We start from the raw sequence: 16,615 nt of genomic DNA on the forward strand, positions 1-16,615 counted from the left end.
CTGTTTCCTGTCTCTTTCCCCTCACGTTCACTTGGGACCGCCATTTGCCTCGGGCTGAGAAAACCTTTGCTTGCTTGCTTTCTTCCTTTCCCGTCTTTCTTCTCTCGTCGAAAGTGGTCTATTTCCTCCTTGCAAAGCCCTTGCAAAGCCCTCGCTCTGCCTGCAGCTCAAACGAAAAGGCTTTGGCATTGTGCAGCTCTTTTTTTGCTAGGCTCCCCCACCCTATTCCTGGGGTCCTGGGTGGGAGCGAAGCCAGGGGTGTGTGTGTGACCATGAAACCCCCACCACCAGCTCTGGTAATTTTCTTTTGGAAGGATTCCTTGCTGCAAGAAAATTACCAGACCTGGCAGTGGTGGGCGCTCCAAGCAGGCAGCGATCGCAAAGGAAGGTGACTGTGTCCGTGGAGGCACCTCCCCCTGCTCTGGGATTCCTTGCTGCAATCCCAGCTGGAACGGGGGGGATGTCCTCTGGAACTGCTGAAAGGCAAATGGCGGTCCCGAGTGAACAGGAGGGGAAAGAGACAGGAAACCGCCCCCTCCTACCCTTCCTCCCTCTGTCACCTCAACTCCCCCGCAAAATTAAAAAGGAGGCGGGAGAGACAATGGAACGATAAGCTAAACCCCCTTTCCGCCCCCACCGGGCCATAGAAAAATTGTCTTGCTGAAACTGGTCCCTGGTGGAAAAAAGGTTGGGGACCACTGCTCCAAAGCACCTGAAGATAGGACAAGAAGCAATGGGTGGGAACTATTCAAGGAGATTAAGCAACCCAGAACTAAGGAGAAATTTCCTGATAGTTAGAACAATTAATCAGTGGAACAACTTGTCTCCAGAAGTTGTGAATGCTCCAACACTGGACGTTTTTAACAAGACGTTGGTAACCATTTGTCTGAAGTAGTGTAGGGTTTCCTGCCTAAGCAGGGGGTTGGACTAGAAGACCTTTAAGGTCCTTTCCAACTCTGTTATTCTATTATTTATCTGTTGAGTTAACATGCTCCTTTGTTGAGCTACATACTGCCTATTTTGTAGCTGTCTATTTGGACTTTTCTCTCTCTCTAAGTGCAGGACTTTGCTTTTCTCACCACTGAACTGCATCTTGTTGGATACGGTCCAATGCCCAAGTCTGTCAAGATCTTTCTGACAGAAGGATCTTATAGGAAAGAAAATCTGAATTTGGACTTCTACATGAAATAATGGAGAAAGTGTACTATGCGAAGGGAAAGCTGAGACAATGATTATTTCTGCATGTGCATTAGCATGATCTCCTTTGTTCATGTATTGTACTACTGTATATCTCATGAATTTATGAATAAAATAGAAATAGGGATTGTGGGAATAAAGCAAAGTACAGTGATCCCTCGAGTTTCGCGATCTCGATCTTCGCGAAACGCTATATCGTGATTTTTTAAAAAATATTAATTAAAATAAAAACCACTTCCGCGTTTGGCTTCGGGAGTCAGCTGGGAAGCGGCGCGGCTGTTTTAAAAGGTCGCAGCCGGCCTGGGGGGCTTCCCAGCACCCCCCCGAACCCCGAACCTGGGTCTTCCCGGCCGCCCACGCAAAGGGGAAACCCCGGCTCCTCGCTGATGCCCGCCGCTCGCCCGCCCGCCAGCAAGAGGGGGAAGACCCAGGGAAGGTTCCTTCGGCCGCCCAGCAGCTGATCTGCTCGGTAGCGCAGCAGCAGCGAGGAGCCGAATCGGGGTTTCCCCTTTGCGTGGGCGGCGGGGAACGCAAACTCCACCATCTACGCATGCGCGGCCATAGAAAAAAAGGGCGCGCATGCGCAGATGGTGTTTTTACTTCCGCAACCCTACATCGCGAAAAATCGATTATCGCGAGGGGTCTTGGAACGGAACCCTCGCGATAATAGAGGGATCACTGTAATGCCATTTTTTCCCCAGGTAGAAGTGACTGTTGTTTATGGTTGGGAAATTTTATTCAGATTTAAGAGATACCAACTTTTCTCAACTGACCTATTAAATTGAATTTTTCCTATATTAAATATGCATTCAGAGGAAATAGAAATCTGTTTTGACTTCTCTTCTGCTTCTTTTTAAAATATATAAAGCTTTACTTTAGGATAGACAACTTCACTGTTATTCTTTTGAATAAGAACAATTATATTTCAGGCTATCAGTGATGGAATTAACTTTTTTTAAAAAAAATAAGCAACCTAATCAGAAATAAACTTTTTTGATTATTCTGGTAACTACAAGTCATAACTAAAAGAAATTATTTTAGAGAGTGGACACTAGAGATTGTAAGCAGAAGAAAAGATATACAAATTTGATGTTAGTTAATACAGTAATTTCCAGAAGATGGCAAAATGTTATAATGTCACAAATATTAAAAGAGATATTTGAAGAATGAAGTTAGTAAGTTAGTAACTATAATACCAACGCTGTCAGCAATGTCTGCTTGTATGGAGAGATTACGTACCAAAGATGTCAATGAAGGAATGGCAGAGGAAGAACAAATTTTACCTTATAAAAGAAAATATAGAATGGAGAACTACAAATGACAGGCCAAAGGTATGATTTGGAAAATGATGCTTCACTGGGTATTCAAAAGAAACTGGTTGAAGTTTTAAAAATGAAAAAGGAACTTTAATGGTAAAACAGAAGAATCACCTTGAAAATGTTTTCTTACTGAATTTAAAGAGGCTTGTTAAAGCCTTGAAGAAATCTGTGAGATGGGATAAAGAGGAATTGGGGAGAAATTAAATCCCATAGCAATGTTGGATTGAATTAAAGATTCTTATAAGTAAAAGAAAGGAAGGAATATAATTTTGGTTTATTTGATCAAGGTAAGTGAAGTAGACCCAGAGACAGGGTTTGGAGCAATCGGTACTTTTATTCAGCTCAGAGAACAAGTGACAGCTCAGCAAGGTAAAGTGACAACTCAGCGAGTACCGACTGACTCTGGCTGGAGAAACCGCTCCTTTTATATATTTGCGGTTCCCGCCAAAGCCAGAGCCGGCCGCGTCTGAGCCAATCAGGAGCGACTTCCTGCTTGGGCTCAGACAGCGCTGAAAGAGGAACAAACTATTTACAGAGTTACAAGGTAGCCATTACAGGATACAACAGTAAGACATTTGATAAGATATTTGGTTGCAATGTTCTAGCAACCCTTTATGGACATTTTGCTGGCACCAAGATTCAAAAATTGATGTTTTATGAATTTGTTTATAGATAAGGGATGAGATCGGGGTGGGTTCCACTTATCTTTCGCTACTCACCTCTGCTGCTACTGTTTTGTCTGAATCAGTGCAAACTCACATGCTGCAACGTCCTTCCGGTCAATGACTACTTCAGCTTCAACAGCAACAACACAAGAGCATGCAACAGATTCAAACTTAACATCAACCGCTCCAAACTTGACTGTAAAAAATATGACTTTAACAATCGAGTTGTCGAAGCGTGGAACTCATTGCCAGACTCAGTGGTGTCAGCCCCCAGCCCCAAACATTTCTCCCTAAGACTTTCCACGATTGACCTCTCCAAGTTCCTAAGAGGCCAGGAAAGGGCGTACATAAGTGCACTGATGTGCCTATCGTCCCCTGTCCAATCTTCTTTCCTTATCTCATACATCATACATTTTCTCTCCTTTCCTCCAACCTCTCTTCTTTCTTACTTTCTATCATTATATATATTACTTAATGTCTATTCTTCTTCATATGTATTGTATATTGGACAAAGAATAAATAAATAAAATAAATAAATAAATAATAAACCCACAACTGGACCATAACACTGTCCAAGCTGTTATTATTTGTGATAGTATAATAGTGTAAGGAATTTCACTGAAGCAATGCTAAGCAAACTGCATTCACATTCCTTTTGGATTTCATACATAGATGTAAAAATAGAAATAAGTTTGTATTTGTTCAAAGCATGTCATAGAACTAAGCATTTGTGTCTTTTTCAATGATTGCTTATTTTCTTCTAAAGATTTCATTATACAGATAGTTGTCCCAAGGATGCTTTTTCCAAAAGGCAACTAAACTTCCTTAGTTTTTTTCTTTGAAAGCATCTTTGTTATAATCCAAGAATTTTCAGTTCTAATGATCAGCTTCTCATGCATGGGAAATGAAGCATTTCCAAAGGGAAAAAAACCAAGAAAGTCACATTGGTTTTGTTTTTTTGGGGGGGAAAAAACAGCTTTGCCATAACAGTGTCACTTCTCTTGAATAGTAGGCAGAGTTCTGCTGGCTCTTAATGAATAGGCTCAACTCCAGAAGTTTCCAGTGTGGGAGTAAAAGAGTAAATGAAAGTATATAGTGACATTTTCCCTTCCTCACAGAATCTCAAGCAGACCTTGATTAATGCTATAATTTTGTCTGGGGTTCCTGACAAACTAGCTCATTTCATAATTCATCAAACAGTCCATCCTTGAACTAGTCAATTACAGTAAGTCTCTTTCATTCCAATCAATAACTGAAATCCTGTAATTACTCTGACACCAAACACCCTGTCATAGATGGTGGATCTCATGGGCAATTGTCACCTGCCTGAAAGAATCCTTGAAATTAGTTCTGAAAGAGAGGGGGGAGGGAGGGAGAGAAAGGAGGAGAGGGGGGAGAGAGGGAGGGGAGGAGGAAGGGAGAAAGGAAGGAAGGGAAAGGAAGGGAAGAAGGAAAGGAAGGAAGGAAGGGAGAAAGGAAGAAAGGAAGGGAAGAAGGAAAGGAAGGAAGGAAGGGAGAAAGGAAGAAAGGAAGGGAAAGGAAGGGAAGAAGGAAAGGAAGGAAGGGAAGAAGGAAAGGAAGGAAGGGAAGAAGGAAAGGAAGGAAGGAAGGAAGGGAGAAAGGAAGGGAAAGGAAGGGAAGAAGGAAAGGAAGGAAGGAAGGAAGGGAGAAAGGAAGAAAGGAAGGGAAAGGAAGGGAAGAAGGAAGGAAGGAAGAAAGGAAGGGACAGGAAGGGAAGAAGGAAAGGAAGGAAGGAAGGAAGGAAGGGAGAAAAGAAGAAAGGAAGGGAAAGGAAGGGAAGAAGGAAAGGAAGGAAGGAAGGAAGAAAGGAAGGGAAAGGAAGGGAAGAAGGAAAGGAAGGAAGGAAGGGAGAAAAGAAGAAAGGAAGGGAAAGGAAGGGAAGAAGGAAAGGAAGGAAGGAAAGGAAGGAAGGAAGGAAGGAAACCAAATCAGGACTAGTCAGAATCAGAAGTACAGTTACTCACATTGTAGCTCTTAGCTCACCCAAAATCCTACATGGATTCAATTGGGTTGTCCTTTGGCCTTCATATCATTTTGACAGTAAATTTGCCTGGAATCCCATTGTATTAATCTGACATGAAAATTTCAATCAGCATCATATGGCTATAGTGATGGGAGCTATAACAACTCATATCATTTGCTGCTAGATCTGTAGAAAGACCATTTTTTCTTGTAGTGGCTTTTCATGATCTAGACCAGTGTTTTTCAACCAGTGTGCCGTGGCACACTAGTGTGCCGCGAGACATGCTCAGGTGTGCCGCGAAGAAGGAAGCTCAGGTTCCGGTCTCGCAACTTTTTGCTGAGAGAGTGAGAGTGAGAAAGAGAGAGAGAAAGAGTGAGAGAGAGAGAGAAAGCAAGAGAGAAAGAAAAGAGAGAAAGAGAGAGAAAGCAAGAGTGTGAGAGAAAGAAGGCAAGAGGAGAGAGAGAGAAAAAGAAAGCAAGAGAGAGAGAAAAGGAGAGGAAGGGAGAGAGAGAGAGAGAGAAAAATGAGCAAAAGGGAGGAAAAAAGAGAAATGAGAAAAAAATGATTGAGACAGAGAATGAGAGGAAAGAGAGAGAAACAAAAGAGAGAGAGAAGTGACTCTTGATTTAAAGCATATGATAAAAAGCACCCAAAGAATAAGAGAGAAAAAAACCCAGCCATCACCTGTTTTGGGAAATGGTTCAAGAGTGTGTATACACACACACACACACACACACACAAGGGTGGGGAGGAGACAGGGATGGAAAAAGAGAGGAGAGTGTCTTAGGGTGTCATTTGGTGTCATTTTGGTTGGTGGTGTGCCCCAGGATTTTGTAAATGTAAAAAATGTGCCGCGGCTCAAAAAAGGTTGAAAATCACTGATCTAGACTACCTGGTCCAGCAGGATGACCACATGGTTCTTCAAGCTAGACAACTTTAAGATAGACAACTTTTTGTTGTTGACATAACTGCCATGTTTGTCTGAAAAAGGATATTGATGTAACGCCCATAGCTTTTTATTAACCATTGTGTTTTTAGACCTGTTAGGGTTTCCCTCCTCCCTGAAAAATGATTATATAAATGCCGTTATATTCATCTTCAATTTCTTTCCATGGTATATCTATATCTGAATATCACGTTACAAGAGTCAGCCTATCTATGGTTTGTGTGGCTTTGTGCCACAATAAATAATGGCTCTATGAACAACGATCATTTTTTCACAATTATGCCACAGATGAATAGCCTTGCTGATTTAACAGCTGATACATTTATTCTAGAATTAAGAATTTCATCACTAATTTTAAATGTGGTTTTGGACCTATGAGAAATTAATAACATCTGAAAAATGTCCCCAAGTCAAAAATCTTCGCTAATTTTTTTGTCTTTGTAATTAAGAGTGGAGTTTTTTTAATTTCAGCAGTCAAATAATATTCCTATTCCTTGAATTGTGAAACAATGTTAAGTATTGGGAAAATAAAGTATGATTTCTATATTCAGCCGAAAGGATTGTTTAAATGCCAATATTAGCCACAAAAATAATATATGAAACTATTCTCGTTAATAGATTAAATTACCACTTGAAAAGCAGATATAGATCTTTTGGCTCTAATCATTTCTACTTTTGACTTAGATCACTTATTCTTTTCCTAATTCATTTTCAAAGCCATCTAATTTGGCGTCCATCAACATGTTTTGTAGAAGGAATTAATCCAAGTTAGCAGTGCTCTTTTCAAATAATTATTTTTTGTGATGGTACTAAAACTATGGAAGATGGAACTTTTCATGGAACCTATGTTAGGCATTAATAGCTTATTTCTTTTTTGAATGATATCATTAACAGGTTGTTCCCACCAAGTTACAGTATCATTGTAACTCAAATGTCTGGTTTTCTTAGTTCTGAAAATTATACTGTGTATTAAAAATGGTATCTATATTTTCATGATATATTCAGTTTTAATTCACATGTTGAGCATTTTCCTTCCTTCCTTCCTTCCTTCCTTCCTTCCTCCCTCCCTCCCTCCCTCCCTCCCTCCCTGGTTGGCTGGGGAATTCTGGGAGTGGAAGTCCACACATCTTCCAGCAGCCAAGGTTGAGAAACACTGGTCTAGAGGAATGTAGTGCTAGGAACAGCTAAAATACTGCACAGACCCCTCAAATTCCCAGCCTTGGGTAGAGGACCCGAGATTGAGGAAGACATATACTAGTTATAGGAGTGAGAAGGAATTTATAGATATAAATTACAGTGTTTGGGATTGATGTATAAATAATGCTCTACTGTAACTTTCAATCTGAATAATATCACATTCTGAAATTCTGAATGAATACATGCTCTTTTTTTGTCCTTCACACCTACAAAGTTACCGTATGTTTCAAGGCTGGATAAATCAGTATATAATAATTGTCCATTTTGATAACAGTTATTTTTTACTGTACAAAATTTATCACTCAATAAATGGAAACACAAATGTTTGAGCTCTTTATTAATCTTGAAATGCATCTTACTTTACACCAAGGAAAGCTTTTAAACCCTGAGGGAATCTTTTTACATATTTGTAAAGGTATGTATGATTTTCTTTCATTTTATAGCGAAACATTAATCTATATCAGCTTCATATCAATACAACGTGCATTCAAGCATTAAGTCTTTTTTGTCAAATATTATGATTTAAAAATGCAGTAAAATTGCAATTGTCACATGTATTGTTCTCTATTGCAGAAAGATCTTTAGCAGATTCATCTACTTTGAAAGTGATAGATTGACTATCACTTTGCTTCTTGATTCCATTGCTCTGAAAACATAATTTGGGTCAAAATATTAGCCCAAATAATTGCTTTAGCATAATTCCCAATCTGCATAGTTTTTGCCATATACAATATCTACTACTGTTGACATGAAGGGATGTTTTGTAACTACTAAGAGTTTAGGGTTTTTTTTTAATATAAAAGCTTCTTAGAAACATAGAAACATAGAAGTCTGATGGCAGAAAAAGACCTCATGGTCCATCTAGTCTGCCCTTATACTATTTTCTGTATTTTATCTTAGGATGGATATATGTTTATCCCAGGCATGTTTAAATTCAGTTACTGTGGATTTATCTACCACGTCTGCTGGAAGTTTGTTCCAAGGATCTACTACTCTTTCAGTAAAATAATATTTTCTCATGTTGCTTTTGATCTTTCCCCCAACTAACTTCAGATTGTGTCCCCTTGTTCTTGTGTTCACTTTCCTATTAAAAACACTTCCCTTCTGAACCTTATTTAACCCTTTAATATATTTAAATGTTTCGATCATGTCCCCAAGATTAATAAAAGTATGCAGAAAATACGATTGACTGCAGAAAATACGATTTCAGCAATAGAGTGGTCACCACCTGGAACTCATTACCTGACTCTGTTGTTGCTTCCCCCAACCCCAAAATCTTCAACCTTACATTATCTACAATTGACCTCTCCCCTTCTCTAAGAGGTCTGTAAGGGGCGTGCATAAGTGCACTTATGTGCCTAATGTCCCTGTCTTACTGTCTTATTATCCTTTCTATTATTACATTCTACTTATGTTATGTTAATATGTACTATAATACTACTGTATACTTGTTTGACAAATAAAAAAATAAATAAATTATATTAAATAAATAGAAAACCATTGCACCAAAATTCAATTATTTTCTATAACATTTAGCCAATGTTATCTTTAATATTCCAATGTCTGTAAGTACTACTGAAGCTCTGTTGCAAATCACAGGAAAGGTCAAGGAAGAATATTTCAGAAAATGGCATGAATAATGCCCATGCACTTCCTGGATCTTCACTATATATTGTAGTGATATATATATATACACGGTATACATAGAGAGAAACTGAGTAGGTAGTAAAAGCTGAAGACCAAAGCAAGGAGAAGCCTGTTTTCCCAAAGGCCTCCAAGTTAGTCAAGGAAATTTGGCCTGAGTTTCAATGCCTTCATATCCGTTCTCCCTTCAGGAAGGCGAGAGGTAGGGGACGTGTCATTCTACCTCGGACTGTTTTTTTATGTTTGATCTTGCCAAGTTTCTTGATAATTGGTCTTTGGCAGTTGGTCAAGGAAGATCAAGCTCTTGCTCTTTGAGAAGGTCAGTGGGAAGCTTGGAATGTGGAGGATTCTCTCTGTGAAGCTTCCTTTGTAAAGTTTGCTAGTGGGAGTAACTCCTGGCAGAAGCTCTGTAAGCCTTACTTACAGAGTCTGCAGAGAGGGGCAGCATACAAATCTGCTAAATAATAATAATAATAATAATAATAATAATAATAATAATAATAATAATAATTATTATTATTATTATTATTATTATTATTATTATTATTATTATTATTAACTATCACCAGCATTGTTGTGAGTACAATAATTACGTTGTAGGCAACCCCGGAAGTGTTTGCTGAATCTGAATCAGGCCTTTCTGAAGATAGACTATCATTCCCTGAAGATAGATGATCATTTCTGGCAAATAGATTACTACAGACAATCTTGCAACCTGACTTTTGAGGCAACCTGCCTACTACGGACAATCTTGCAACCTGTTTATTGAATCTGAATAATTACACTGTTGTGAACCGCCCCGAGTCTACGGAGAGGGGCGGGATACTAATTTAATAAATAAATAAATAAATAAATAAATAAATAAATAAATAAATAAATACATACATACATACATACATACATACATACATACATACATACATCTCAGACAACCCCGGCCTTGGTTTTGTGACAGTGTTTACCTTTCTGCAGAGAGACTATCATTCCTTGCAGACAGATTTTCTAGCAGACAGACTATTACAGATGTCCATGTGCCGCCTCTTTGTTGGTTGAGGCAGACATGATTCCCCTGGGTACCATTTGTTGGGGGTCAAGGGAAAGGGAGGGTTTTGCCTTCTCTTTCAGCTCAAGATCCCTATGTACATTTGGTGGGCCACTGTGTGACACAGAATGCTGGACTCGATGGGCTTTGGCCTGATTCAGCATGGCTCTTCTTATGTTCTTATGTACAGACAATCTTGCAAACTGCCTCTGTACGCCATCTAGGACTGTGTGCATAATGCAAATTTACTATCTTGCGCTATTATAGACTAATTTTTACTGGAGGGGGTGTTTATGTGCGGGTGGGTGTGAAGACGTTGGGATGAGCCAGTTGGAGGATATTGAGATGTGTTGGTTGGAAGAGTGGGTTTTGAATGTTTGTATTTAAGGAGAATGTGCGGAGAGGGGCGGCATACAAATCTGATTAATAAATAAATAAATAAAATGTATGTCACAACATGTTTTTTTGCTGAATTTGAAAATTAAGGGAGACTAGGATAGATCTATTTCGGCCTTATTTTGGCCTCATCAGCTAGCCATATTCACTGGGATTTGAACCTGCAACTTTTGCCTTGTAAGGCAGAGAATTATCCTCTAGGCTACAGTATCCAATCCCTTCAGCTCTGCACCAGGGAAGGGTTACATATTTTGGTTTCAAATCATATATAATATAAGGGGTAGGTATGGTGGAAGCCGAGGGTTAGACCATCTGCAGGGAACTAGGACTCGCTGTATCAAAGTGATTCCTTGTTCTGACCCCTCAGGTTCACCTTATATACCTGGTGACTTGGGAGCTCAAGGTCCTGGCCTTAGGCTGCGGCTGTTCAATGCCAGGTCCATTGTCAATAAGGCCCCACTCATCTAAGATTTAATCCTAGATGAGAGAGTTGACCTGACATATATAACTGAAACCTGGCTGGGGAAGAAGGGGGGAGATGTGCACATATGAGTTTCAGGTACAACATTAATATCACATGTAGGAATTTTAGGAAGGAATTTGACCAAACGGAGCTTATCCAGAGAAGATCAATCAAGAAAATGAAGATCATGAAAGGGAAAACCTATGAGGAAATGTTGCTATGAATGTTTAGCTAAGAAAAACTATGGGAAACTTGATAACTTTTGTAAAGTATCTGGTGGGTTATCATGTAGAAGATGGGGCAAATCTGCTCCAGAAGGCAACACAAGAAACAATTTATTTAAATAATACTGAAGTAAGCTTTTATTGAATGTAAGAAAAATATCCTGACAAGTTATTGTTTAACGCTAAAATAACCACCTAAACAGTGGGTTTGTCTTTGCTGACAGTATTTAAAGAGGCTAATATCCATCTATTAAGGGATTCTGCAGTAGAGAATTGTTGCTCTGAGCAGAACATTGGAGTAGATTATCTCCAAGGTCCCTTTCACACTTCACATTCTATGATTCCATGGAGACTTTTTAAAAAAAGCATTTGTAGATTCCATAATATCTCAGGAACCGCCTTCTGCCGCACGAATCCCAGCGGCCAGTTAGGTCCCACAGAGTGGGTCTTCTCCGGGTCCCGTCAACGAAACAATGCCACTTGGCGGGACCCAGGAGAAGAGCCTTCTCTGTGGCGGCCCCGGCCCTCTGGAACCAACTCCCCCCAGAGATTAGAACTGCCCCTACCCTCCTTGCCTTTCGTAAGCTACTCAAAACCCACCTCTGCCGCCAGGCATGGGGGAATTAAGACTTCTTCTCCCCCTAGGCTGATACAACTGTATGTATGGTATGTTTGTACGTATGCTGGTTTTATATATTAAGGGGTTTTAAGTTAGTTTTTAGTATTGGATTTTTACTGTATATTGTTCATGACTGTTGTTAGCCGCCCCGAGTTTTTGGAGAGGGGCGGCATATAAATCCAATAAATGAAATGAAATAATAGCTTATGTAGGAAATAGTTTTAAGTATACCATACGTACGCTTTTAGTAACTTATTCCTTGTTTTCTTGGCTAGGCTAAGTTTAAATACACTTCCCTATCTTTGGATTTGTACAGGTTCTAGTCACATTTTGATGGACTACACTCAGGAGAATTGCATTCCCCTCCTGTCTCCCACTGTGACCAAACATATTAATTTGAATGCAAATTCTGTTCTTGAAGCATAAAGGAAGGAAAAAAAGTCTATGCACCACTAAACTTTACCAAGCATATGCTTGGTGAGGTTTATGTAAATGAATTTAATAAAGGAAAATGAAGTACTTCCTAAGTTAGTCTGATGTTCGGGCATGCACATGAATATAAGATATTCAATAATCTGGTATTTAGATCAAGATTATTTCAACAGTTTCCTATTTGGTGATGAAGGACTGGTCTTATTTTTCTCATAGTGAAAGGTGAAGTCTTTCTCATTTTTCTAACTTTGCTCAGAGGTTGGGTTTTTTTCTCCTCTCGGGGATTATTTTCTGCCCATCTTATGATGACAGAATAGAAATTAATTGTGTCAGCTCCAGAACACAATAACGTGGGTTTTTTTTCTTTTCTGATTTTCAGTCACTTATCTATTCAATCTGACCTATAACACCTCCAACATTCTGCTATTAATAAAGAGAGAGTCAGAATCTTTCAGCTCCTGATCAAATATGAAAGAACTACTACTTAGACCAGGCTAGTAACGGGCTGCTGCAACTCTGTGTATATCAGTCATATGGAGCATTCTGCAGACCTGATTGGCTTATTTGTACCTGGACTATCATTAAGTGTTGTACCTTATTATTCTGATAAACGTATCTTTTCTTTTATGTACACTGAGAGCATATGCACCATGACAAATTCCTTGTAACTTTTACTTCTATTTTATCAATTTGTTCACTCTTCAATGCATCATAACAAAAGAGAAGAATCATATTGACGCAATTGTATGATTCATTGACAGTCAACTGCTGAGCAAAATATATCCATATGCAATGACACTTAATCACAAATCTCCATTTCAATAAAGAGCAGATATGTGGGATAATCTTCCAATAGCCACACATGTTGTCTTGGTTCAGCTGCAACTACTTTCTCAAGAAATTATAGGACCAATTAAGAATTAAGCTTTAGTGCAAATGAATTAGCCAATTAAAACAAATGAACAGCACTGATTAATAATGAAATCTTAATGTATAATCAGATTCAGATTATTCCACCCCATCTACTACATTTACTTCCGGCCAATCTAAATCGAGAATTCTGTTTCTCATATTCCTCCTGTCTTTAGAGGCAGAAACAGATCTGAATTCTCGGCAGTCTTTTCCATGTCTGGATGAAATTTCTTTTCTACCAGTTTTCTATCAGTGTTCTGATGTAACAAAAAGTGGCTGAAATACTACACCCTCTTTTTATGGTAATCTGATATGAATCTGATACGATGCTATAGAGCACTGCACACCAGGACAACATGACACAAGAATTGTTTTTTCCTGAACGCCATCACTTTGCTAATAAAATAATTCCCTCGGCACTGTCAAAACTATTTACTATACCTGCACTACTATTAACCTTCTCGTCATTCCCATCATCCATCTCCTCCCACTAATGACTGTGTGATTGTACCTTTCTTGCTTGTATCCTTACAATTTATATTGACTAGTTCCTAGTATGATTGGATTGCTTATTTGTACCCAGACTATCATTAAGTGTTGTATCTTATTATTTTTGATGAACTTATCTTTTCTTTTATGTACACTGAGAACATATGCACCAAGACAAATTTCTTGTGTGTCCAATCACACTTGGCCAATAAAGAATTCTATTCTATTCTATTCTATTCTACTCTACTCTACTCTATTCTATTTTATTCTATTCTATTCTATTACCATTTGATGAGTGGGGTTAAGATTTCCCATTACTTATTTTATTTATTTATTTATTTATTTATTGAATTTGTATGCCGCCCCTCTCCGCAGACTCGGGGCAGCTAACAACAATGATAAAAAACAACATGTAACAATCCAATTTAATAAAACAACTAAACATTATTAATCCAACTTAATAAAACAACTTATTATAAAAACCAAACATACACACAAACATACCATACATAACTTGTAATGTCCTAGGGGAAGGAATATCCTAACTCCCCCATGCCTGGCGACAAAGGTGGGTCTTGAGTAATTTGCGAAAGACAAGGAGGGTGGGAGCCATTCTAATCTCTGGGGGGAGTTGATTCCAGAGGGCCGGGGCCGCCACAGAGAAGGCTCTTACCACTTAATCCCTTCATTTACACACTGTGGCTGGATAGGTAGGTGATGAGTAGAATAGAATAGCAAGATGGAATATTTTCCCTTGCCCTGTTTTCAGCAGCTGCTCTTGGAATTATCCTTTATGCCACCAGCATGGAAAGAATACAGGTGGTCCTCAGCGTACGATCACAATGGAGCCCAAAGTTCCTGTTGTTAGGTGAGACATATGTTAAATGAGTTTTACCCCATTTTATGACCTTTCTTGCCACGGTTGTAAAGTGAATCACTGCAGTTGATAAATTAGGTTGTTAAGTGAATCTGGCTTTGCCATTCACTCTGCTTATCTGAAGGTCAGTTTTCCTCACATGACCCTGGGGATGCTCCATAAATTTGAAAAACAGTCAAAAGTCAAGAGCTATGGTGGCACACTGGTTAGAAAGGTACGTCTGCTGACTGCCAGCTGCCTGTAGTTTGGCAGTTCGAGTCTCACTGCCTCAAAGTTGACTCATCCCTCCATCCCTCCAAGTTCAGTAAAATGAGGACCCAGATTGTTGTGGGCAATATGTTGACATTGTAAACTGCTTAGAGAGGGTTGTAAAGTACCATGAAGTGGTTTATAAGTCTAAGTATTATTGCTAGTACAGTGGTACCTCGAGATACGAGTTTAATTCGTTCCAGACCTGGGCTCTTAAGTCGAGCAGCTCTTATCTCGAACGACTTTTCCCCATAGGAATTAATGTAAATAATTTTAATTGGTTCCAGCCCTCAAAAAACTCACAAAGTTAGTCTAAATTATGCAGAAAGACATGTTTTTAATGAAGAAATGTACATGTACATATAAATGAATAATGAAGTTTCTTTCACTTAACTTGTAAACTTTCTTAAACTTTTAAATTTACATATGTTCAACTTCTCTGCCACCCAATCCTGTAGGACAGAGGTCCCCAACCCTTTTTGCACCAGGGACCGGCTTTAAGCGATCAAGAGAGGAATGGGTGAATGAATGGATGGAGGGTGGGAAGGAAGGAAGGAAAGAGGGAAGGGACAGGAACAGAGGAAGGAAGCAAGGAAACTTATGAAAGGGGAGAGTAAGAGAGGAATGAGTGAAGGGAGGGAGGGAAGAAGGTGGGAAGGAGAAAGAAAAGAAGAAATAGAGGAAGGGAAGGTAAAAGAGAGAAAGAAAAAGAGCAAGAAAGAAAGCAAGAAAGAAAGAAAGAAAGAAAGAAAGAAAGAAAGGGGGAAGGGACAGGAACAGAGGAAGGAAGCAAGGAAACTTATGAAAGGGGAGAGTAAGAGAGGAATGAGTGAAGGGAGGGAGGGAGGGAAGAAGGTGGGAAGGAGAAAGAAAAGAAGAAATAGAGGAAGGGAAGGTAAAAGAGAGAAAGAAAAAGAGCAAGAAAGAAAGCTGCAAGCACCCCCCCGAGCCCCCCAGGCCGGCTGCAACCTTTTAAAAGACGCGCGCCGCTTCGCAGCTGTCTCCTGAAGCCGAACGCGGAAGTTAGCGTTTGGCTTCAGGAGACAGCTCCTTGGCGCTTGTATCTCGAATTTGGGCTTGTAAGTAGAACAAAAATATCTCTCCCCTCCCAGCTCTTATCTCGAGTTGCTCTTAAGTAGAGCAGCTCTTATGTCGGGGTTCCACTGTATTGGGCGAACTTCAAGAAGTTCGGGTTCGGCGAACTCACCCGAATTTACGCAAACCCAAACCCGAACAGCAGCAGCACTTTTTAAAAACTTTTTTAAAAAATTCGGGCAAAGTTCGGGTTTGCCGTTCAGCCGAACACTGCGAAATGCCACCACCCAGGAGGAGAGTGGGGAATCAGGTTTTGAGCTAAAGTCAACGTCTACCAACTTGATGATAATAGTAATGTTTGTAAATGCTCCGACCCCTTGGTTATGTTGCTAAGTTTAGGATGTGAACACAACCATTGGGTAGAAAAAGGACAACAGTTGCTAGCTTGCATCTTGATACAGTGGTACCTCTACTTATGAACTTAATCCGTTCCATGACCAGGTTCTTAAGTAGAAAAATTTGTAAGAAGAAGCCATTTTTCCCATAGGAATCAATGTAAAAGCAAATAATTCATGCGATTGGGGAAACCACAGGGAGGGTGGAGGCCCTGTTTCCTCCCAGGAAATTCCTTGAGAGGCCCCATGGAGGCTTCTCCCTGCCTTTTCTGGTTACAGTTTCAGAGGCTTGGGTTTGTAAATGGAAAATGGTTCTCGAGAAGAGGCAAAAAAATCTTGAACACCCAGCTCTTATCTAGAAAAGTTCGTAAGTAGAGGCGCTCTTAGGTAGAGGTACCACTGTATTTTTATATATAATTCCCAAATGCCATATTCATCATAACATTGTCAATTTTTTAAAAAGGAAAGTAAAAGGTGAAAACAAGTAGATCATTTTCCTGATTTGTCAAAGCAGTATATCAAGAAAACCT

The 16,615-nt window shown here is 39.5% G+C and overlaps 1 protein-coding gene across 2 annotated transcripts in view; it reads left to right on the forward strand.

Annotated features, from left to right (window-relative positions):
• Positions 1-16,615, forward strand: part of SCHIP1 (schwannomin interacting protein 1) — a 560,589-nt gene that overhangs the window by 57,838 nt on the left and 486,136 nt on the right. The gene's annotated exons all lie outside the window — the stretch shown is intronic.

This window comes from Erythrolamprus reginae, chromosome 5 (genome assembly GCF_031021105.1).
Source record: "Erythrolamprus reginae isolate rEryReg1 chromosome 5, rEryReg1.hap1, whole genome shotgun sequence".
NCBI lineage: Eukaryota > Metazoa > Chordata > Lepidosauria > Squamata > Dipsadidae > Erythrolamprus > Erythrolamprus reginae.